A 22,785-nucleotide genomic window follows, 5' to 3' on the forward strand; every position below is an offset into this window, starting at 1 on the left:
GTAAGTCTTGATAAGTGAACGGCCCCTGTTGCAGAAGGTCCTCGCGAAGAGGACTCTGATCCTCCAGCACTAATTCCAGATGATCTCTGTGTACCAAGCCCTTCATGGCCAGTCCGGAGCAAAGAGGATCACCTGAACTCTTGTTCTTTATATAAGTTTGAGAATCCTTGGGATGAGCAGAAGTGGAGGGAACACATACACCAACTGAAAAACCCACAGAGTTACCAGGGCGTCCACAGTCACTGCCTGTGGGTCTCTCGACCTGGAACAGTACCTCCGAAGCTTCTTGTTGAGGCGGGAGGCCATCATGTCTATTTGAGGTAGACCCCAATGACTTGTTTCCTCCTCGAACACCTCCGGGTGGAGGCCCCATTCTCCTGGATGGAGATAGTGTCTGCTGAGGAAGTCCGCTTCCCAGTTGTCCACTCCCGGAATGAAGATCGATGACAGCGCCACCGCGTGCTTTTCTGCCCAGAGGAGGATTCTTGTTACCTCTGACACTGCGGCTCTGCTCTTCGTTCCGCCTTGTCAGTTTATGTAGGACACAATCGTTACAATGGCCGACTGAACCTGAATGGCCTTATCTTGTAGAAGATGTGCCACTTGTAGAAGGCTGTTATATATGGCCCTTCGTTCCAGAATGTTTATCGGAAGGATGGATTCCAGACTTAACCACTTTCCTTGGAAGTTTTCCCCTTGGGTGACTGCTCCCCAACCTCTGAGACTTGCATCTGATATTAGAAGGATCCAATTCTGAATCCCGAACCTTCGGCCCTCGAGAAGGTGAGAAGTTTGCAGCCACCAGAGAAGTGAAATTCTGGTTTTCGGCGACAGGCGTATATCTGCTGGTGCATGTGAAGATGTGATCCCAACCATTTGTCCAGGAGATCCAGTTGGAAGGACCGTGCATGAAATCTTCCGTACTGTAGAGCCTCACAGGAGGACACCATCTTCCCCAGAAGGCGAATGCATTGATGAACCGATACCCGGACATGCTTCAGGACATCCCGGACCATTGACTGGATCACCAACGCTTTCTCCATCGGGAGAAACACCCTCTGTACTTCCGTGTCGAGGATCATCCCCCAGGAAGGACAGTCTCCTTGTCGGTTCTAATAGTGACTTTGGAAGGTTCAGGATCCACCCGTGATCCTGGAGTAGTCTAGTTGAGAGAGCAATGCTCTGTAACAGCTTCTCCCTGGAAGATGACTATCAGCAGATCGTCCAGATATGGAATAATGTTCACTCCCTGCTTGCGGAGGAGCAGCATCATCTTTGCCATGACCTTGGGTGAACACCCTCGGTGCTGTGGAGAGGCCAAATATCAGCACCTGGAACTGATAGTGACAGTCTAGCAGCGCAAATCACAGATAAGCCTGGTGGTGAGGCAGCCAGATCGGAACGTGAAGGTACGCATCCTTGATATCCAGGGATACCAGGAATTCCCCCTCCTCCAGACCGGAGATCACTGCTCTCAGACTCCATCTTGAATTTGAATTCCCTCAAGTAGGGGTTCAATGACTTTAGGTTTAATAATCGGCCTTACTGAACCATCAGGCTTCGGTACCACAAACAGGTTTGAGTAATAACTCTTGTTTGTTAGGTGAGGTGGAACTGGAACAATGACATTTGTTTGAACCAATATTTTAATGGCTTCCAGTAGGATAGCACTTTCTGTCAGCGAAGCTGGTAAGCCTGATTTGAAGAATCTGTGAGATGGGAGTTCTTGAAACCCCATGAGCAACAATCTCTTGTACCCAGGGGTCTAGGCATGATGATGCCCAGACGTGACTGAAATCCCCTAGTCTTGACCCCACCTGCCAGATCCTCAGGCTGGGAGGTCCACAGTCATGCTGAAGATTTGGAGGAAGCAGAACCTGGCTTCTGTTCCTGGGAACCTGTTGGTGCAGGTTTTCTAGATTTCCCCCTACCACCTCTAAAGAAAGTGGAAGGGGGTTTGGACTTTTTAACTTTTGCGGTCTAAAAGGACTGCATCGTAGACATAGGATAAGATTTCCTAGCCGGTGGTGCTGCTGAGGGAAGGAAAAGTTGACTTAGCCGCAGTTGCCGTGGAGGTCCAACGCGTCCCCAAACAGAGCCTGACCTGTGAAGGGTAGGTTCTCCACACTCCTCTTGGATTCTGCATCCGCAAACCATTGGCGCAGCCAGTCCTCTGCGTGCCGAGACAGCCATGGAAGAATTCCTTGCATTAAGGTGGCCAAGGTCCTTCATGGCCTCCACCATGAAACCTGCAGAATTCTGTATGTGACGTAAACACAAGTCAATGTCACTCCTATCTATGGTGGCCAATCCCGGGATTTAGGGCCAAAAAATAAGATTTTACTTACCGGTAAATCTATTTCTCGTAGTCCGTAGTGGATGCTGGGGACCCCATAAGGACCATGGGGAATAGACGGGCTCCGCAGGAGACAGGGCACTTTAAGAAAGAATTAGGAATACTGGTGTGCACTGGCTCCTCCCTCCATGTCCCGCCTCCAGACCTCAGTTAAGGAAACTGTGCCCGGAAGAGCTGACAGTACAAGGAAAGGATTTTGGAATCCAGGGTAAGACTCATACCAGCCACACCAATCACACCGTATAACTCGTGATAAACTTACCCAGTTAACAGTATGAACAACAGAGCACCAGATAAACCTGATGCAACCATAACATAACCCTTATTTAAGCAATAACTATATACAAGTATTGCAAAAGAAGTCCGCACTTGGGACGGGCGCCCAGCATCCACTACGGACTATGAGAAATAGATTTACCGGTAAGTAAAATCTTATTTTCTCCAACGTCCTAGTGGATGCTGGGGACTCCGTAAGGACCATGGGGATTATACCAAAGCTCCCAAACGGGCGGGAGTGCGCGGATGACTCTGCAGAACCGAATCAGCAAACACAAGGTCCTCCTCAGCCAGGGTATCAAACTTGTAGAACTTTGCAAAAGTGTTTGAACCCGACCAAGTAGCTGCTCGGCAAAGCTGTAATGCCGAGACCCCTCGGGCAGCTGCCCAAGAAGAGCCCACCTTCCTTGTGGAACGGGCTTTCACTGATTTTGGAGGAACAATCCAGCCGCAGAATGAGCCTGCTGAATCGTGTTACAGATCCAGCGAGCAATAGTTTGCTTTGAAGCAGGAGCACCCAGCTTGTTGGATGCATACAGGATAAACAGCAACTCAGTTTTCCTGACTCCAGCCGTTCTGGCTACATAAACCTTCAAAGCCCTGACTACATTTAGTAACTTTGAATCCTCCAAGTCACGAGTAGCCGCAGGCACCACAATAGGTTGGTTCAAATGTAAAGAGGAATCCACTTTTGGCAGAAATTGCGGACGAGTCCGTAATTCTGCCCTGTCCATATGGAAAACCAGATAGGGGCTTTTATGTGACAAAGCCGCCAATTCTGACACACGCCTAGCCGAAGCTAAGCCAAATAGCATGACCACCTTCCACGTGAGATATTTTAACCCCACGGTTTTAAGTGGCTCAAACCAGTGTGATTTCAGGAAACTCAACACCACGTTAAGATCCCAAGGTGCCACTGGTGGCACAAAAGGGGGCTGAATATGCAGCACTCCCTTTACAAACGTCTGAACTTCAGGAAGAGAAGCCAGTTCCTTTTGAAAGAAAATGGATAGGGCTGAAATCTGGACCTTAATGGACCCCAATTTGAAGCCCAAAGTCACTCCCGACTGTAGGAAGTGCAGGAAACGGCCCAGCTGGAATTCCTCTGTAGGGGCATTCCTGGCCTCACACCAAGCAACATATTTTCGCCATATACGGTGATAATGTTTAGCCGTCACGTCCTTCCTAGCCTTTATTAGCGTAGAATAACCTCATCCGGAATGCCTTTTTCTGCTAGGATCCGGCGTTCAACCGCCATGCCGTCAAACGCAGCCGCGGTAAGTCTTGAAACAGACAGGGCCCCTGTTGCAACAGATCCTGTCTGAGAGACAGAGGCCATTGGTCCTCTGTGAGCATTTCTTGCAGCTCCGGATACCAAGTCCTTCTTGGCCAATTCGGAACAATGAGTATTGTTCTCACTCCTCTTTTTCTTACGATTCTCAGCACCTTGGGTATGAGAGGAAGAGGAGGAAACCCATAAACAGACTGGAACACCCACGGTGTCACCAGTGCGTCCACAGCTATCGCCTGAGGGTCTCTTGACCTGGCGCAATACATTTGTAGCTTTTTGTTGAGGCGGGATGCCATCATGTCCACCTGTGGCAGTTCCAGTCGACTTGTAATCTGTGTGAAGACTTCTTAATGAAGTCCCCACTCTCCCGGGTGGAGGTCGTGCCTGCTGAGGAAGTCTGCTTCCCAGTTGTCCACTCCCGGAATGAACACTGCTGACAGTGCTTTTACGTGATTCTCCGCCCAGCAAAGAATTCTGGTGGCTTCCGCCATCGCCACCCTGCTCCTTGTGCCGCCTTGGCGGTTTACATGAGCCACTGCGGTGATGTTGTCTGACTGAATCAGCACCGGATGGTTGCGAAGCAGAGGTTCCGCTTGACTTAGGGCGTTGTATATGGCCCTTACTTCCAGGATATTGATGTGCAGACAAGTCTCCTGACTTGACCACAGACCCTGGAAATTTCTTCCCTGTGTGACTGCCCCCCACCCTCGGAGGCTTGCATCCGTGGTCACCAGGACCCAGTCCTGAATGCAGAACCTGCAACCCTCGAGAAGGTGAGCACTCTGCAGCCACCACAGAAGAGACACCCTGGCCCTGGGGGATAGGGTGATCAGCCGATGCATCTGAAGATGCGATCCGGACCACTTGTCCAACAGATCCCACTGAAAGGTCCTCGGATGGAACCTGCTGAAGGGAATGGCCTCGTATGACGCCACCATCTTTCCCAGGACTCGCGTGCAGTGATGCACCGACACCTGTTTTGGTTTTAAGAGATCTCTGACCAGAGTCACGAGCTCCTGAGCCTTCTCCGTCGGGAGAAAAACCTTCTTCTGGTCTGTGTCCAGAATCATGCCCAGGAAGGGCAGACGCGTCGTAGGAATCAGCTGCGACTTTGGAATATTCAGAATCCAGCCGTTGCAACACTTCCCGAGAGTGTGCTACGCTGATCAGCAACTGCTCTCTGGACCTCGCCTTTATGAGGAGATCATCCAAGTATGGGATAATTGTGACTCCTTGCTTTCGCAGAAGCACCATCATTTCTGCCATTACCTTGGTAAATATTCTCGGTGCCGTGGACAGACCAAACGGCAACGTCTGGAATTGGTAATGACAGTCCTGTACCACAAATCTGAGGTACTCCTGATGAGGTGGATAAATTGGGACATGCAGGTAAGCATTCTTTATGTCCAGAGACACCATAAAATCCCCCTCTTCCAGGCTTGTAATGACCGCTCTGAGCGATTCCATCTTGAACTTGAATCTTTTCAGATAAATGTTCAGGGATTTTAAATTCAATATGGGTCTGACCGAACCGTCCGGTTTCGGTACCACAAACATTGTCGAAGGAGGGGAACCTTTACCACCACCTGCTGGAGATATAATTTGTGAATTGCCGCTAACACTATTTCCCTCTCTTATGGGGGAAGCTGGCAGGGCCGATTTGAGGTAACGGTGAGGGGGCATCACTTCGAATTCCAGCTTGTATCCCTGAGATACAATCTGTATAGCCCAGGGATCCACCCGTGAGCGAACCCACTGGTGGCTGAAATTTCAGAGACGCGCCCCCACCGATCCTGGCTCCACCTGTGGAGCCCCAGCGTCATGCGGTGGATTTAGTGGAAGCCAGGGAGGACTTCTGTTCCTGGGAACTAGCTGTATTGTGCAGCTTCTTTCCTCTACCCCTGCCTCTGGCAAGAAAGGACGCACCTCGGACTCTCTTGCCTCTTTGTGAACGAAAGGACTGCATTTGGTAATATGGTGCTTTCTTAGGTAGTGAGGGAATATATGGCAAAAAATTTGACTTCCCAGCCGTAGCTGTGGAAACTAGATCCGAGAGACCGTCCCCAAACAATTCCTCACCCTTGTAAGGTCAAACCTCCATGTGCCTTTTTGAGTCGGCATCACCTGTCCATTGCAGAGTCCACAGGACCCTTCTGGCAGAAATCGACATTGCATTTATTCTAGAGCCCAGTAGGCTAATGTCTCTCTGGGCATCTCTCATATATAGGACAGCGTCTTTTATATGCCCCAGGGTCAGCAATCAGGATTTTGGTACTTACCGATAAATCCCTTTCTCCGATTCCACAGGGGCCACTGGAGTGTAGTTACAATGGGGAAATAGTAGGTAGTAATTGGGAGCTGGCACTTTAAAAATTCTCACACTGTGGCTAGCTCCTCCCCTACTATCTCCCCTCCAAGCCAGTCTACGTAAAACTGTGCCCGAGGAGAGCTGTAATAAACAAACCTTAAGGTAGAGGAGGTTAGCGACGCCCTGTAAACCAGGCGAACCCAAACTAAACCTGGAACAGAACCGGACAAAAACCAGGCTAGCCTGAACTCAACAAGCAGTCATATGGTGATCTGCAAACCGTTAAGCAAAAAACCAGGAGGAACAGCGCTGGGCGGGCGTCCAGTGGCCCCTGTGGAATCGGAGAAAGGGATTTATCGGTAAGTACCAAAATCCTGATTTCTCCTTCATCCACTAGGGGCCACTGGAGTGCAGTTATAATGGGGACGTCCCAGAGCTCCCAAAAACGGGTGGGAAAGCGCTGAGAGTCCTGTAAAAACTGCTCGGCCAAACAGTGATGCAGAGGCCGTAAAAGTGTCAAACTTGTAGAATTTGACAAAACGAATGTCGGTTTGACCAAGTAGCCGCCCGACAAAATATTCATGGAGACCCCGCGGGCAGCTTCCCACGAAGGTCTTACAATGCGCGTAAAGTGCGCTGAAATGGAAAACGGAGGCTCCCTAGTAACCGCCAAGAAGACTGTCTGATGGTCAAATGTATCCAACTGCCCAGCGTATGCTGGGACCCCGGCTATTTAGTACGGGAGCATCGTACAGAACAAAGAAGAAAAACACTTCATCGAATAGCCTGAGACCTCTGTAGAGAGAGTTGGCGAGCCCTGACAACATTCAGAGAGGACAGAAAAACACTAGTGTCAGGTTTATATGAAAAATGGACATCCCCTCTGGAAGAAACGACCGCTGAGGCCGAAGCACAGCCAGGGGAGTTGCCAATAGAGTACTCCCTGAAAAAGAGGCCGAACTTACGGCCGCTAGGCTAATTTCATTTGGAAGAAAACCGAAAAAGGCAGAGACCTAAAATTCCGGTCAGTGTGGTTTGAAGCGCAGCGGATCAAAACCTCCCAGAGAAACCAAAGATGAATGGTAACTGGGAGAAGGGGGAAAAAACCCCTTTTATCCTTATTATGTCCCATAAAGTTTTCCAAAAGTGGCAAAAGCGAGAAGAGGTAACAGACTTCTGAAATCGGGGCCCAGTAGGCCTAACCGAACTAGGGAACTCCTCCCTTCTGAGGTCTCGTGAACAGTCACACGGGTAAACGAAACCAGTGTAAGATTGAACAAGGAGAAAAAGGGAGCCTGTTGAAGTAGACAGTCCAGTTGAGGTAGGAGCCAAGGCTCCTCTACTGACAACAGGCGTATCTGTATCTTCAAGTCATGCGTGACCCAACCAGCGCCACCGAGAGGACTAGCACGCATAATCCCCTCCTGTGTTACTGAACATGAGGTAGAAATAGAAAAGGAGGCAGGATAGAATAACCAGAAAACTCCCCGGAGCCCTGAGGGCCTCCTCGCCTACTGCCGCCAGAGCTCACGTCCGAGAGTAATAAAGGGTTAAAGAGTCAGTCAGAACGCCCTGAGGTCGATCCGAAATTTCCGCCCACAGCGGACCAGCTGACCAAACTCCGGGGAATGTTCCCTCACCCAGGAGTCTGACCTGGTGGCCTGACCTGGAAAGAAGATTGTTGTCCCCCGCTCAGAGAGGAATGGAGGCGACCACTCATTGCGTCGCAACTTGACTGAAGGAATAGAGTACCTGGTGCCGAGGAATGAAAAATCCTCTGACGGACCGTGTTGAGAAACGTCTATGCGGAGCATAAAGTGGATCTGTGTCGAATCAGAAGCTCCTGGATCCTCCGGATATTCAGAAGCCACCTAATGTACAGAGTGGGATAGTAGCAGTAAATTGTCCCATTAGGGAACCCACGTCACCCACTGCCCTTGAAAAAGAGATATTCTGTGATCTTCCTAAACTCTGTGGGAGCGGAAGAGAGACCGAGAGGAAAGGACTGACAGTGAAAATGAGAATCCTGTAATGCGAATCTGAGAAATGCCTGTCCAACGGAAATCAGTAAACAGGCATCTCTGAAGACAAGGGACACGTAAAACTCCCTTTCTTGTTCAAACTAGCAATCACAGACTAAAAGGATTGTAAGGCTAGAATAGGCCTGTCCGAGCCACTTGGCTTCGGAACGTGAAAAGAAAACAAGGGCCTGAGAACTGTCCTAATTCAAATGATATGTGAAAAACAGGGATCAATACCCTTTGCGGTTAGAAACCTATGGAGCGCAGCCTGCAGTATGACTCTCTTGTCATCGTAAATCAGCCGACCCATGCCGAGGGACTCCTGAGACGGTTGTAACCGGCCAAGCCTTCTCCCATCGACCTGCGCCTACCCTGGGACCCTCCAGGTGGTAGGAAAGTCTGTGTAATGGGTGTATAGGATGACATAAAATCAGACTGGACCGAGGATGTTGAACCTCTGCTTCAGCCTTTTTACCCTGAAAACCCCTGGCGACGAAAATATCACCCGTGTGGAGTCGAAAGCCTGAAAGGGCACGGAAAAATCTAAAAGAAAGACCAGTAAAGGTCTGTCTTGGAGCTGGGGCAGTAGTAGGAGAAAGCAAAGTGGACTTACCTCCAATGGTTCAAGAAATCCTGCAGAAAGTTCCTTCCCCAGAACCATCTGCCCCGTAGGATTTCATGTTCACCTGTCACTGTCGCAGCCCCAGAGGTCGTCGGGTTAAGACAGCCAAGCGAAGATGCAGGGTCCGAGTCTGCAGACGTGGAGACCTCCAAAGAACATAAAGCAGAATCGTGATTCTGACCTGTACCAAAGTATCAATTGATCCTGATGCGAAGCATCCTGTAACCTAGAGGGCAATTGTTCTCCAACCTACTTGCTCCGGACACGGTAGAACCGCGCTGCCGCATATGTCGATGAATCCCTGAGCAAGGTTGCCTCAGGAAAACGGCGGCTTGTTGGACTGGCGATACATCGAGGGGTATACCCTAGAGAGGTTCTGATACCATCTCCTGCCATCTGCGTGGAAAGGATAGGAAAAACAAACATTGTTTGATACCTGATATTGGGTATTCGGGTGTCTGTCGGCCGCCTACCGGAGTCTGCCCAGCTCATCCGAAACTGGACCAGTCGCTGTCATTTCGTCATTGGCGTGGAACCCTGATGGACTCGACGTGTCCGCCTCCTTTACCTGCAGTATCAGATGAACTGCTGTATAATGTACCTGGATATTCTGAGACACTGGTTCAGATCCACAGAAAATAGGATTTTGGTACTTACCAGGTAAATCCTTTTCTTTGAATCCATAGGGGGCACTGGAGTACTCTTGGGATATGGGCGGCGTAGCAGAACAAAGGCACTGAATATTTAAATTTAGAACTCTCCACCCCTCCATATCCCTAGAGTACCTCAGTGTACGAACCCAGTGTTTTTACTGAGCGAACTACTATAGAGAGGTTGACAATGGAGAATTTCTATAACATAACGGACAACAACAAAGTTGACCCATAACGTTAGTGTCAACTAAACAGTTGACAGCATAACCGATAGACCTTTATAGTTTGAACCAATCGGTGAAAATGTGTTACCATAAGCTCCTTTGAGCTTAATACAAACCAGGTAAAACGTGTTACCCTAAGCTCCTCTGAGCTTAAAACAACCCAGGTAAAACTGCTCTGGGTGGGCGTCCAGTGCCCCCTATGGATTCAAAGAAAAGGATTTACCTGGTAAGTACCAAAATCCTATTTTCTTTTTCATCCACTAGGGGTCACTGGAGTACTCTTGGGACGTACCAAAGCTTCCCTCGTGGGCGGGAGAGCTGTTTGACACTTGTAACAGTAGGCAGCCAAAGCTAGATGCTGATGCCGCAACCATTCATAACGTGTAAACGTGCACAAACGTGGTGCACTGAAGGCTATGTAGCCGCGTCGTAGACGCTCCACGACCCGCTGGGTCTGACATTCCCACAGAACCTGTGGGATGAGCTATTACTGACGTAGGCGATTGTAACTTAGCCTTAAAGTAAGCCTGACTTGTAGTCATTATTGTAACTTAGCCTTAAAGTAAGCCTGACTTGTAGTCATTATTATTATCCCACTGGATAATATCTGCTGAGAAACTGGCTAACCCCAGTTGGCAGCATTATAGAGAACAAACAACGTATCCGTATCACGTACTGTAGACGTTCGGGACATATATAAACGCGTAATGCGTGTACCACATTCAGAATTCTAGAATGTGCTGTCAACACAGGAACCACTATTGGTTTATTGATGTGAAGAATAATAAAGCGGAATTCGTCCGAAGATCTGCTTTGTCATGAGAAAACTCAAATACGGTGGCTTGGAATACAAGGCACCCAAATATGAAAACAAAACCCTTGCCGAAGCTAAGGCTAGAAGAAAAATGTTTTCCCAAGTGAGAAACTTAATCCCCATTTATTGTAAGGGTTCAAAAATAAGAATTTACTTACCGATAATTCTATTTCTCATAGTCCGTAGTGGATGCTGGGATTCCGTCAGGACCATGGGGAATAGCGGGCTCCGCAGGAGACAGGGCACATCTAAAAAAGCTTTTAGGTCACATGGTGCGTACTGGCCTATGACCCCCTATGACCCTCCTCCAAGCCTCAGTTAGGTACTGTGCCCGGACGAGCGTACACAATAAGGAAGGATCTTGAATCCCGGGTAAGACTCATACCAGCCACACCAATCACACCGTACAACTTGTGATCTGAACCCAGTTAACAGTATGATAACACAAACGAAGTAGCCTCTGAACAGATGGCTCACAACAACAGTAATAACCCGATTTTTGTAACAATAACTATGTACAAGCATTGCAGACAATCCGCACTTGGGATGGGCGCCCAGCATCCACTACGGACTATGAGAAATAGAATTATCGGTAAGTAAATTCTTATTTTCTCTAACGTCCTAGTGGATGCTGGGACTCCGTCAGGACCATGGGGATTATACCAAAGCTCCCAAACGGGCGGGAGAGTGCGGATGACTCTGCAGCACCGAATGAGAGAACTCCAGGTCCTCTTTAGCCAGAGTATCAAATTTGTAAAATTTTACAAACGTGTTCTCCCCTGACCACGTAGCTGCTCGGCAAAGTTGTAATGCCGAGACTCCTCGGGCAGCCGCCCAGGATGAGCCCACTTTCCTTGTGGAATGGGCCTTTACAGATTTAGGCTGTGGCAGGCCTGCCACAGAATGTGCAAGTTGGATTGTACTACATATCCAACGTGCAATCGTCTGTTTAGACGCAGGAGCACCCAACTTGTTGGGTGCATACAATGTAAACAACGAGTCAGATTTTCTGACTCCAGCTGTCCTTGAAATATATATTTTTAATGCTCTGACAACGTCCAGTAACTTGGAGTCCTCCAAGTCGCTAGTAGCCGCAGGCACCACAATAGGCTGGTTCAAGTGAAATGCCGAAACCACCTTAGGGAGAAATTGAAGACGTGTCCTCAATTCTGCCCTGTCCGAATGGAATATCAGATATGGGCTTTTGTATGACAAAGCTGCCAACTCCGAAACTCTCCTGGCTGAAGCCAGGGCCAACAGCATGGTTACCTTCCATGTAAGGTATTTTAAATCTACCGATTTTAAAGGCTCAAACCAATGAGATTTGAGAAAATTTAGAACCACGTTCAAATCCCACGGTGCCACTGGAGGCACTATTGGGGGTTGTATATGTAGTACACCTTTGACTAAAGTTTGTACTTCAGGCACTGACGCCAATTCCTTCTGGAAGAAAATTGATAAGGCCGAAATTTGAACTTTAATGGACCCCAATTTGAGGCCCATAGACAATCCTGCTTGCAGGAAATGTAAGAATCGACCCAATTGAAATTCTTCCGTTGGAGCCTTCTTGGCCTCACACCACGCAACATATTTTCTCCAAATGCGGTGATAATGTTGTGCGGTCACTTCTTTCCTGGCTTTAATTAAAGTAGGAATAACTTCCTCAGGAATGCCCTTCTCTTTTAGAATCCGGCGTTCAACCGCCATGCCGTCAAACGCAGCCGCGGTAAGTCTTGGAACATACAAGGTCCCTTCTGAAGCAGATCCCTTCTTAGAGGTAGAGGCCACGGATCCTCCGTGAGCATCTCTTGAAGTTCCGGATACCAAGTTCTTCTTGGCCAGTCCGGAGCTACCAGTATTGTTCTTACTCCTCTTTTCCGTATAATTCTCAGTACCTTTGGTATGAGAGGCAGAGGAGGGAACACATACACTGACTGGTACACCCACGGTGTTACCAGAGCGTCCACAGCTATTGCCTGAGGGTCTCTTGACCTGGCGCAATACCTGTCCAATTTTTTGTTGAGGCGAGACGCCATCATGTCCACCTTTGGTTTTTCCCAACGGTTCACAATCATGTGGAAAACTTCTGGATGAAGTCCCCACTCTCCCGGGTGAAGGTCGTGTCTGCTGAGGAAATCTGCTTCCCAGTTGTCCACTCCCGGGATGAACACTGCTGACAGTGCTACGACATGATTCTCCGCCCAGCGCAGAATCCTTGCAGCTTCTGCCATTGCACTCCTGCTTCTCGTGCCGCCTTGTCGGTTTACGTGGGCGACTGCCGTGATGTTGTCGGACTGGATCAACACCGGCTGACCCTGAAGCAGCGATTTTGCCAGGCTTAGAGCATTGTAGATCGCTCTTAGCTCCAGTATATTTATGTGAAGAGACGTCTCCAGGTTTGACCACACGCCCTGGAAGTTTCTTCCCTTTGTGACTGCTCCCCAACCTCGTAGGCTGGCATCCGTAGTCACCAGGACCCAGTCCTGTATGCCGAATCTGCGGCCCACTAACAGATGGGCAGTCTGCAACCACCACAGGAGAGACAACCTTGTTCTCGGTGACAGTGTTATCCGCTGATGCATGTGCAGATGCGATCCGGACCATTTGTCCAGCAGATCCCACTGAAATGTTCGTGCATGGAATCTGCCGAATGGAATCGCTTCGTACGAAGCCACCATCTTTCCCAGGACTCTTGTGCATTGATGTACTGACACAGTTCCTGGTTTTAGGAGGTTCTTGACAAGTTCGGATAACTCCCTTGCTTTCTCTTCCGGGAGAAATACCTTTTTCTGAACCGTGTCCAGAATCATGCCCAGGAACAGCAGATGTGTTGTCGGGGTCAATTGAGATTTTGGAAGATTTAGAATCCACCCGTGTTGCTGAAGCACTACTTGTGTTAGCGCTACACCGACTTCCAGCTGTTCTCTGGACTTTGCCCTTATCAGGAGATCGTCCAAGTAAGGGATAATTAATACGCCTTTTCTTCGTAGAAGAACCATCATTTCGGTCATTACCTTGGTAAAGACCCGAGGGGCCGTGGACAACCCAAACGGCAGCGTTTGAAACTGATAATGACAGTCTTGTATCACGAACCTGAGATACCCTTGGTGTGAGGGGTAAATCGGGACATGTAGATAAGCATCTTTTATGTCCAAGGACACCATGAAGTCTCCTTCTTCCAGATTCGCTATCACTGCTCTGAGTGACTCCATCTTGAACTTGAATTTCTTTATGTACAGGTTCAAGGATTTCAGATTTAGAATAGGCCTTACCGAACCGTCCGGTTTCGGTACCACAAATAGTGTGGAATAATACCCCTTTCCCTGTTGTAGGAGGGGTACCTTGACTATCACCTGCTGAGAATACAGCTTGTGAATGGCTTCCAAAACCGACGTCCTTTCTGAGGGAGACGTTGGTAAAGCAGACTTTAGGAACCGGCGAGGGGGAGACCTTTCGAACTCCAGCATGTAACCCTGAGATACTATCTGCAGGACCCACGGGTCCACTTGTGAGTGAACCCATTGATTGCTGAAAATCTTGAGTCGACCCCCCACCGTTCCTGAGTCCGCTTGTAAAGCCCCAGCGTCATGCTGATGGCTTTGTAGAAGCCGGGGCGGGCTTCTGTTCCTGGGCAGGGGCTGCTTGCTGCCCTTTCTTACCCTTTCCTCTGCCTCGCGGCAGATAAGACTGTCCTTTTGGTCGCTTTTTATAGGAGCGAAAGGACTGCGGCTGAAAAGACGGTGTCTTTTTCTGTTGGGAGGGGGTCTGAGGTAAAAAAGTGGATTTGCCGGCAGTTGCCGTGGCCACCAGGTCCGAAAGACCGACCCCAAACAATTCCTCTCCTTTATATGGCAATACTTCCATATGCCTCTTGGAATCCGCATCACCTGACCACTGTCGCGTCCATAAACTTCTTCTGGCAGATATGGACATCGCGCTTACTCTTGATGCTAGAGTACAAACATCCCTCTGAGCATCTCGCATATAAAGGAAAGCATCCTTTAATTGCTCTAGAGTCAATAAAATACTGTCCCTATCCAGGGTATCAATATTTTCAGTCAGAGAATCCAACCACACTACCCCAGCACTGCACATCCAGGCTGAGGCTATTGCCGGTCACAGTATAACACCAGTATGTGTGTATATACTCTTCAGTGTAGTTTCCAGCCTCCTATCTGCTGGATCCTTGAGGGCGGCCGTATCAGGAGACGGCAACGCCACTTGCTTTGATAAACGTGTGAGCGCCTTATCCACCCTAGGGGGTGTTTCCCAGCGCGCCCTAACCTCTGGTGGGAAAGGGTATAATGCCAATAACTTCTTGGAAATTAGCAGTTTTCTATCGGGGTTAACCCACGCTTCATCACACACGTCATTCAATTCCTCTGATTCTGGAAAAAATACAGGTAGTTTTTTCACCCCCCACATAATACCCCTTTTTGAGGTACCAGCAGTATCAGAGATCTGCAAAGCCTCCTTCATTGCCGTGATCATATAACGTGTGGCCCTATTGGAAAATACGTTTGTTTCTTCACCGTCGACACTAGATTCATCTGTGTCGGTACCCGTGTCGACTGACTGAGGTAAAGGACGTTTTACAGCCCCTGACGGTGTCTGAGACGCCTGAACCGGTACTAACTGGTTTGCCGGGCGTCTTATTTCGTCAACTGACTTTTGTAATGTGCTGACATTATCACGTAATTCCATAACTAAAGCCATCCATTCCGGTGTCGACTCCCTAGGGGGGTGACATTACCATCATCGGCAATTGCTCTGCCTCCACACCAACATCGTCCTCATACATGTCGACACACACGTACCGACACACAGCAGCCACACAGGGAATGCTCTAATCGAAGACAGGACCCCCTAGCCCTTTGGGGAGACAGAGGGAGAGTTTGCCAGCACACACCAAAAGCGCTATAAATGTATATAAACAACCCTAGAAGGTGTTTACTATATATGCGCTCTTAATATATAAATATCGCCAATTTATGCCCCCCTTCTCTTTGTTACCCTGTTTCTGTAGTGCAGTGCAGGGGAGAGACCTGGGAGCCTTCCTCACCAGCGGAGCTGAGCAGGAAAATGGCGCTGAGTGCTGAGGAGAATAAGCTCCGCCCCTTTTTCGGCGGGCTTTTCCCCGGTTTTTAAGAAACTGGCCTGGGTTAAAATACATACATATAGCCTTAATGGCTATATGTGATGTATTTATTTTGCCACTAAAGGTAATTATATTGCTGCCCAGGGCGCCCCCAGCAGCGCCCTGCACCCTCCGTGACTGAGTCAGTGAGCCGTGTGACAACAATGGCGCACAGCTGCCGTGCTGTGCGCTACCTTCAAGAAGACTGAGGAGTCTTCTGCCGCCTGCTTTCCGGACCTCCGTTCTGCCGTCTCTTCAGCGTCTGTAAGGGGGATCGGCGGCGCGGCTCCGGGACGAACCCCAGGCTGACCTGTGTTCCGACTCCCTCTGGAGCTAAGTGTCCAGTAGCCTAAGACTCCAATCCATCCTGCACGCAGGTGAGTTGGAAATCTCTCCCCTAAGTCCCTCGATGCAGTGATCCTGTTGCCAGCAGGAATCACTGAGATTGAAACCTAAAAAAAAACTTTTCTAAACAGCTCTTTAGGAGAGCCACCTAGATTGCACCCTCTCGGACGGGCACAAAAACCTAACTGAGGCTTGGAGGAGGGTCATAGGGGGGAGGAGCCAGTACGCACCATGTGACCTAAAAGCTTTTTTAGATGTGCCCTGTCTCCTGCGGAGCCCGCTATTCCCCATGGTCCTGACGGAGTCCCAGCATCCACTAGGACGTTAGAGAAATATGAAAACTGTAAGAAATCTGAACCCAACCTCAAGTCACCTGGCGCTGTAGGTGGGATAAATGGAGGCTGCACTTTGATGACACCTTGTAGAAAGGTGTGTACAGACGCAATAGAGTCAAACGTCTTTGAAAATAAGTTGACCACACAGATACCTGCACCCTCAGTGCAGATAAACGCAGTTTTCCATCCCGCCCCGTTTAACAGAATACGGGTAACTTGAAGGATGATGTCGGAAACTTCCGAGCTTTACCACCTATGTAAGCACACCAAATTTTGTAATAAGCTGCCTTAAGCGGCTTACTAGCTCGTAACATGGTTGGTATAATACTGTAATGCCCTATTTCTTTTCTTAAGAGGGCGGTCTGAACCCTCACCCCGTCAACCGCAGCTGCGGTACATAGGTAATAGGTACATAGGTAACTATGGGTAAAAGAACGTTCCCTGTTGTAACAGGCTGGACGTATTATGAGCGGGCCAAGATCGTGTGCAAGTATTCCTTGGAGATTCGAGAAGCAAGCTCTCCGAAACCCATGAGATATCACTAGTATGACTGTGACGAACTGTCTTATGATCCGTTTTGGCAACGGAGAGAGCAGCGGAAAATGGTGGAGCCAGATACACGATGCTGAATGACCACACGAATGTGAGAGACTCCACCGCCACTGCCCTTGTGATCTGTTGTTTTGTACACATACTGAGCTGTAATTGTGGCGAGATGCCATCATGTATACCTGAGGCTAACCCCCTTCTGTGGACTCACATATGAAACACCTCTGGATGTAATGTCCGGTTTTCAGGATCTAAATCCTGACGGGTGAGATCATCTGTCTAACAGATGTCCACTCACGGAATGAACCCCGTTGACATTATCACATAATGGTGTTCTGGGCAATTGAGGATTCGAGTTACCTGCCGCATTGCCATGCGGCTTCTTGGTTCTCTCTGGTTGTTGTGTATGCAACTCCCGTTGCGTTGTCTGACTGTTGGTCAGACTGAAAGCGAAGCATGTAGTGCATTGTAAAATGCACGGAGTTCCAGGACATTTATCGACAGCAATCTGTCGTGATCCGTTTCAGAACCTCTGTCGCTGATCTTTTTTAACTACAACTCCTGAACCTCAGACTCTCGTCCAGATTATATACACCCTCGCCCCTCTGTGGGAAACGCGAGTGAAGGCCGGCGAACTAAATCGCTTTGAAACACATCATTATTCTTAACAGGCGAATCCAGCAATGTACCGCTAGTGCGCGTGTTGGCGAATACAGCAATGTACCGCTAGTGTGCGTGTTTTGCACTAATTACTAGATGTACATTTGTTCTTGCTGGTGTAGTAGGTAAATGTCTTCGATTTACCGTATTTATAATCTTACCTAGGAATTGACGTCGTTTAGACGGAATTAGATGCGATTGTTTTTGAACTTGATCTGCCACCGCAGTATACATTAGTAGCGCAAGTTAGAGGAACTTTGTTGAGACAGAGTTCTTATGAGCAGATCGTCTAAGATAGAGGAACTCTGTTGAGACAGAGTTCTTATGAGCAGATCGTCCATCAGGACTCTGAGATGAGCTATCATCACCAACATCACTTTGGTAAATACCCGAGGCGACAAGAAACGGTAGACCTGAAATGGTTAATGGTTGTGGCGTTTTGCAAACGCTAGAACCTGTGATGAACAAACCGGAATGGGTAAATACGCATTGTGAAGATCAAATGCAATTATGCAATTTTGTGGCTCTAATAAGCAAAATACTAACCGCAGAAATTCCATTTTCAAACTGCAGTAAGTGACTTGCTGATTGAGATTGCGACGGAGCTGTCTGGTTTTGCTCAAACAGAGGGGAATAAGTAACCCTGACTCTGTTGGTGTACTACTGCCTGGATTATAAAGACAGCTGAAAACCAGCAGAGACTAAATGGCAACCTGCCAAACCGTTCGACAGAGGCAGTCTTGTCCTTTAATCTGTAAATAGCTGAGACATCCATGAGTTGAAGTCTGGAACCCCCGCAAATGTAACATGTAAAGACGCGCTTCCACAATTGGAAAAGAGGTCATCAAACCACTGGCTTGCTGACTGTAGCGTCCTGTCGTTACAAGGCGTGACTGTTTTGTACCACCGCCTGGAAAAAACTGAAGTCTAAAGGGACTAAACGCCGGCACAAGTATTTCCGTTTTGATACTGAATGCGGTAATGGCTGAATATCAAATTTAGGACCAAACAAGCTCTGGCCTTGTCGTGCTGAAACTAGCGACGATGAAAAGTGAGAATCGAAGTAACCGGCGTTAGTAGAAGCTTTACAGATATACTCTACAGCTTCTTTTAACAGTTATCTCATTGTTTGCATACATAGAGTCTAGTGACCCAAATGTATCTTGGGTCTTTATAATGTTTGACACAGACGCATTTACCAATGGCGGATCGCGTCATTTTGGAAAGGATTAAATAGTGGTCAAAGTCTACTCAGTCTTTGTAAAAATGGAGACATTGACTGGGATTTAGCAATGTACGTCAACAACCCCGCACTATCTGAGTGCTGGTCTAATGTACCCTTCTCACTCGTAGTTATCGGTGTGAGATCTGACATAGAATCGTGCATTAAATTATAAGACCAGTTAAATAAACACCCTGGTACCCAAAGGGAAATTGGCCCTTTGGAAAGACTGTCTTTTGTTAGAGCAGGCGGAGTACTTCCGAGACTCCGATGTTACCGCTCTTTTAATTTGAATTGCCCATGCTTATAGGATTTTTAAAATTATTTTTAGTCTGCGCTAGAGCCTCACTCGCTATGCAGACAGACACCACAATAGGCAACGGACAGACACTTGCCCGACTTATTGAAGTTATTATGTGTCATATATATATTTTATTGTATATGAAACTCATGGTTGTTCCTCTCTACGGAAATCTTTAGTAAAAGGCGAAAGATTTATTCGCTCTGAAGAGAAACAAGAGTATTCTTATGGGAAAAGCAGTTCACATGGGCATGTGAAATCCGAACCAAATTCCCACTAACACCCCTGCGCCTCTGGTGGCTTAGAGATGTAAGGCAGGAATGTTCCAGAATTACAAACTGGAAAACAACAGGAAGCATGGTTAAAATGGCCCCTTTGCCATGCTGACCCTGATAATCACAGAACAAATTACAATTGTTTCCGTGTTAATATATTATACAGTATAATCACAGGCCGGGTACAACACATGCTCTATGAATAAATATATCTAGGCTCATAGCCTATGATAATTACATACATTAATATATTTATACAGCATTAATATAGGCTCAATAGCCTATTATACAGTGATACCACCGACCTTAATATAGGCTCCCTAGCCTATTTACAGTGTTAATAACAGCCATTAATATATAGGCTCAATAGCCTATTCACAGACAGTAATATAGATTCAATAGCCTATTACTGCCAGGACAGGTACAATACCTTATAAATACCTGTGATATATATAGATATATATATATATATATATATATAATATATATGCGTGTGGGTATGTGTATAGATATATCCATAAAATACCAGATATAGGGGATAAAACAGATTATGCACACTTCCGCAATGTTTTCTAGAAACAGAATACCCCACCTTGCCACATAACATTTTCCCCCATCTTTTCTCACAGGCTGGTCACCATTTTGATAAGCCAGCGGAACCTCAGAGAATCATCTGGTGCACCTTAATTAGCGGTACACTACATACAGGGCGGGGTGTTGCCTTCCCTTTAGTATTCTTGGGTGTCACTAGTTACTAATGCTATTTGTAATTGGGGAATGTGTGTAAGGCATCAGACAAATAGCGCTGTGGCTCAGTACGCTAGTAGCGGGTATCTGAACAGGGGTTTGAATCCAAACAAAACTTTAAGGAGAGCTCCTATAGCCTAGGGCTAAGACTCCTGTCCCACAGCGCAGCGCTACTGGTTCAGGTCTCCGCTGCTCCAGAAAGTTTAGTTGAATCGTGTCGGTCACACATTATAGTGCAGACCTTACGTAGGGCTGTGTTTATTTAACCCACCTTTTCTCCTTTCGTTTGTCTCACCTGGGATAGTCAAAGAATTCCCTCTTAGGTGTGAAGTATGCGGTGGAGCCATCTGCTTAGCCCTCCACACACCTGCAGGACACTCCTGTTTGAACAGCTCAGATTATGCAGGTAATGTCACTGTTAACCAGAGACCTTGTACGTCATTTCACCTTTCCAAAGGGAACCTTGCTAACATTCCATGCATTACTGATGATGTCTGTTTTCTTTTTCATCCACTAGGGGTCACTGGAGTACTCTTGGGATATGGGCGGCGTAGCAGAACAAAGGCACTGAATATTTAAATTTAGAACTCTCCACCCCTCCATATCCCTAGAGTACCTCAGTGTACGAACCCAGTGTTTTTTCTGTGCTCAAAGCACTAACATCGGCTTGTGGGATTCCCACACTTGTTGGAAGATTTTATTAATTTTTCATTTTTATTTTTAAAATTTTTTTTAAGAGCACATCCCTTCCCAGTTTCAAGAAAGACATGGGTCCGGGATAGTGCCGCTGCACGGGCAGCGCATGGCGTGTCGGTCCTCACAAAGAGCACCCTCACAGCCACAGACAGCCCACTGCTCCTGCAAAGAGCAGCCAGGACTAGAGAGCTGGACGGAGCTTGCACAGAAGAAGCCCCGTCGCAGCCATAGATCACTGGAAGCTGACTGAAAGCTGGACGGAGCTTACACATAGAAGCCCCGTCGCAGCCAGGACTACACAGCTGGACGGAGCTTACACAGAAGAAGCCCCGTCACAGCCATGAGTCACATCACTGAAGCTGGACGGAGCTTACACATAAGAAGCCCCGTCGCAGCCATGATAAGGAGCAAGCAAGGTAGGCTGGGGAACGGGGCGGTCAGCGCAGGCTGCCGCCCCGCTATGTTGGGGTTAATATGCTGCCTCGCCGCTCATACGCCGCCAAGCCCAGCCGCTACGTCTAACAGAGAAACAGAGACGGTGACATCAAGCCGCCCGTCCCAGCGCTCCGTTCGGCCGCCCAGCTCCGTCCGGCCGCACAGCAGGGGGGAAGCCATACTCAGTCTCAGTATGACCGCCGCTCCGGCACCTTCCATCCACAAAGTGCTAGTGCAGGCCTCCCGCAGAGAGTCGGCCGCCCAGTGCCATACAGCCGCAGCTCCCTCAGTCTCAGTACAGAGACGGTGACATGCCAGTGCAGGCTTCCCGCAGACACAGCGTTACAGGGGGGGAAGAGGCACGGTGGAAGCTGGCGGATCAAATATATCAACAGCAGGGTATATATATATATATATATATATATATATATATATATATATATATATATATATATATATATACACACACACACACACACACACACACACACATAGCTATATATGTATATATACACACACCACCGTGAAACCAACCGGGTAGATAAATACTGTCTATGTGAACCCAATAGGGTAGATAAATACTGTGTATTTGTAGGTAAATAAATACTGCACAGTAGATTTTTAAATTATTAATGAGCCGAGTCCCAGCTACCGTAATAGAGCAGGTTCCCTGATTTGCATGTAGGAAAATGCCGGGTAGAGGACTCTACTGCAGGGAGGAATGTAGCTATATTTCAGCAGCATGAAGTATGGAAAAGCTAAAAACCCCAGAGACAGGGTTTGTTGCCTAGCGACAGTGAGACCTGGGAGCCCACTGAGTAAAGCGGGTTATAAAACTTTTACTCACCCCTCCTTGCAAAGAAATCCTCCCTGCACAGCCAGGAGAGGAATGAGCCTTCAGTCTGAGACCCCACACACACTGGAGCGGCGTGCTGCAGCGGCGCGGGGAGCGGAGAGAGCCCGCCGTACAGAGCGGGAGTTAGCTCCGCCCCCCCTGCCAATGTATCCCCCGGCCGCCTTGCTGCTGTCGGGGTGCGGGTAAATGTAACCCCCGGGCGCCTGTTTGCTGCTGCCGGGGAGCACCCGTATATTGTAAATGCAACTCCCCGGCCGCCTGTATGCTGCGGCCGGGGAGCGGTGTGTAACCCCCGGCCGCCTTGTATATGCTGCGGCTGGGGAGCGGTGTGTAACCCCCCCAGCTGAGAGTCTGAGCCCGCCGCCGGACGGAGCGGGAGTTAGCTCCGCCCCTCTGTTCCGGCGCCACTTTTAAATTTAAAAACCGCTATGTATTACCCGGCTGCTTGTATGCTGCGGCCGGGTAGTGTAAATGTATCACCCGGCTGCCTGTCTGCTGCAGCCGGGGATTGAAGAGCGCTGAGCCCGCTTACAGAGCGGGCTGAAGCTCCGCCCCCCACATAATGGCGCCAAGTTCAAACTAGAAAGTGCGCCCTCTCCTCTGCTGATGCACTGCAGCGTTATAAGGGGGTTAGAGGTTATGCAGGACACAACGCAGTAAAG

At 48.4% G+C, this 22,785-nt stretch overlaps 1 protein-coding gene and 1 non-coding gene across 11 annotated transcripts in view; both read right to left on the bottom strand.

Annotated features, from left to right (window-relative positions):
- The window catches only part of SRRM1 (serine and arginine repetitive matrix 1), a 256,992-nt gene that overhangs the window by 132,970 nt on the left and 101,237 nt on the right, over window positions 1-22,785 (bottom strand). The gene's annotated exons all lie outside the window — the stretch shown is intronic.
- Window positions 19,225-19,337, bottom strand: LOC135054140 (U5 spliceosomal RNA). Its single transcript, XR_010243385.1, has one exon. It is a non-coding gene; the product is annotated as a U5 spliceosomal RNA (small nuclear RNA).

Source organism: Pseudophryne corroboree, chromosome 2 (genome assembly GCF_028390025.1).
Source record: "Pseudophryne corroboree isolate aPseCor3 chromosome 2, aPseCor3.hap2, whole genome shotgun sequence".
NCBI classification, from domain to species: Eukaryota; Metazoa; Chordata; class Amphibia; order Anura; family Myobatrachidae; genus Pseudophryne; species Pseudophryne corroboree.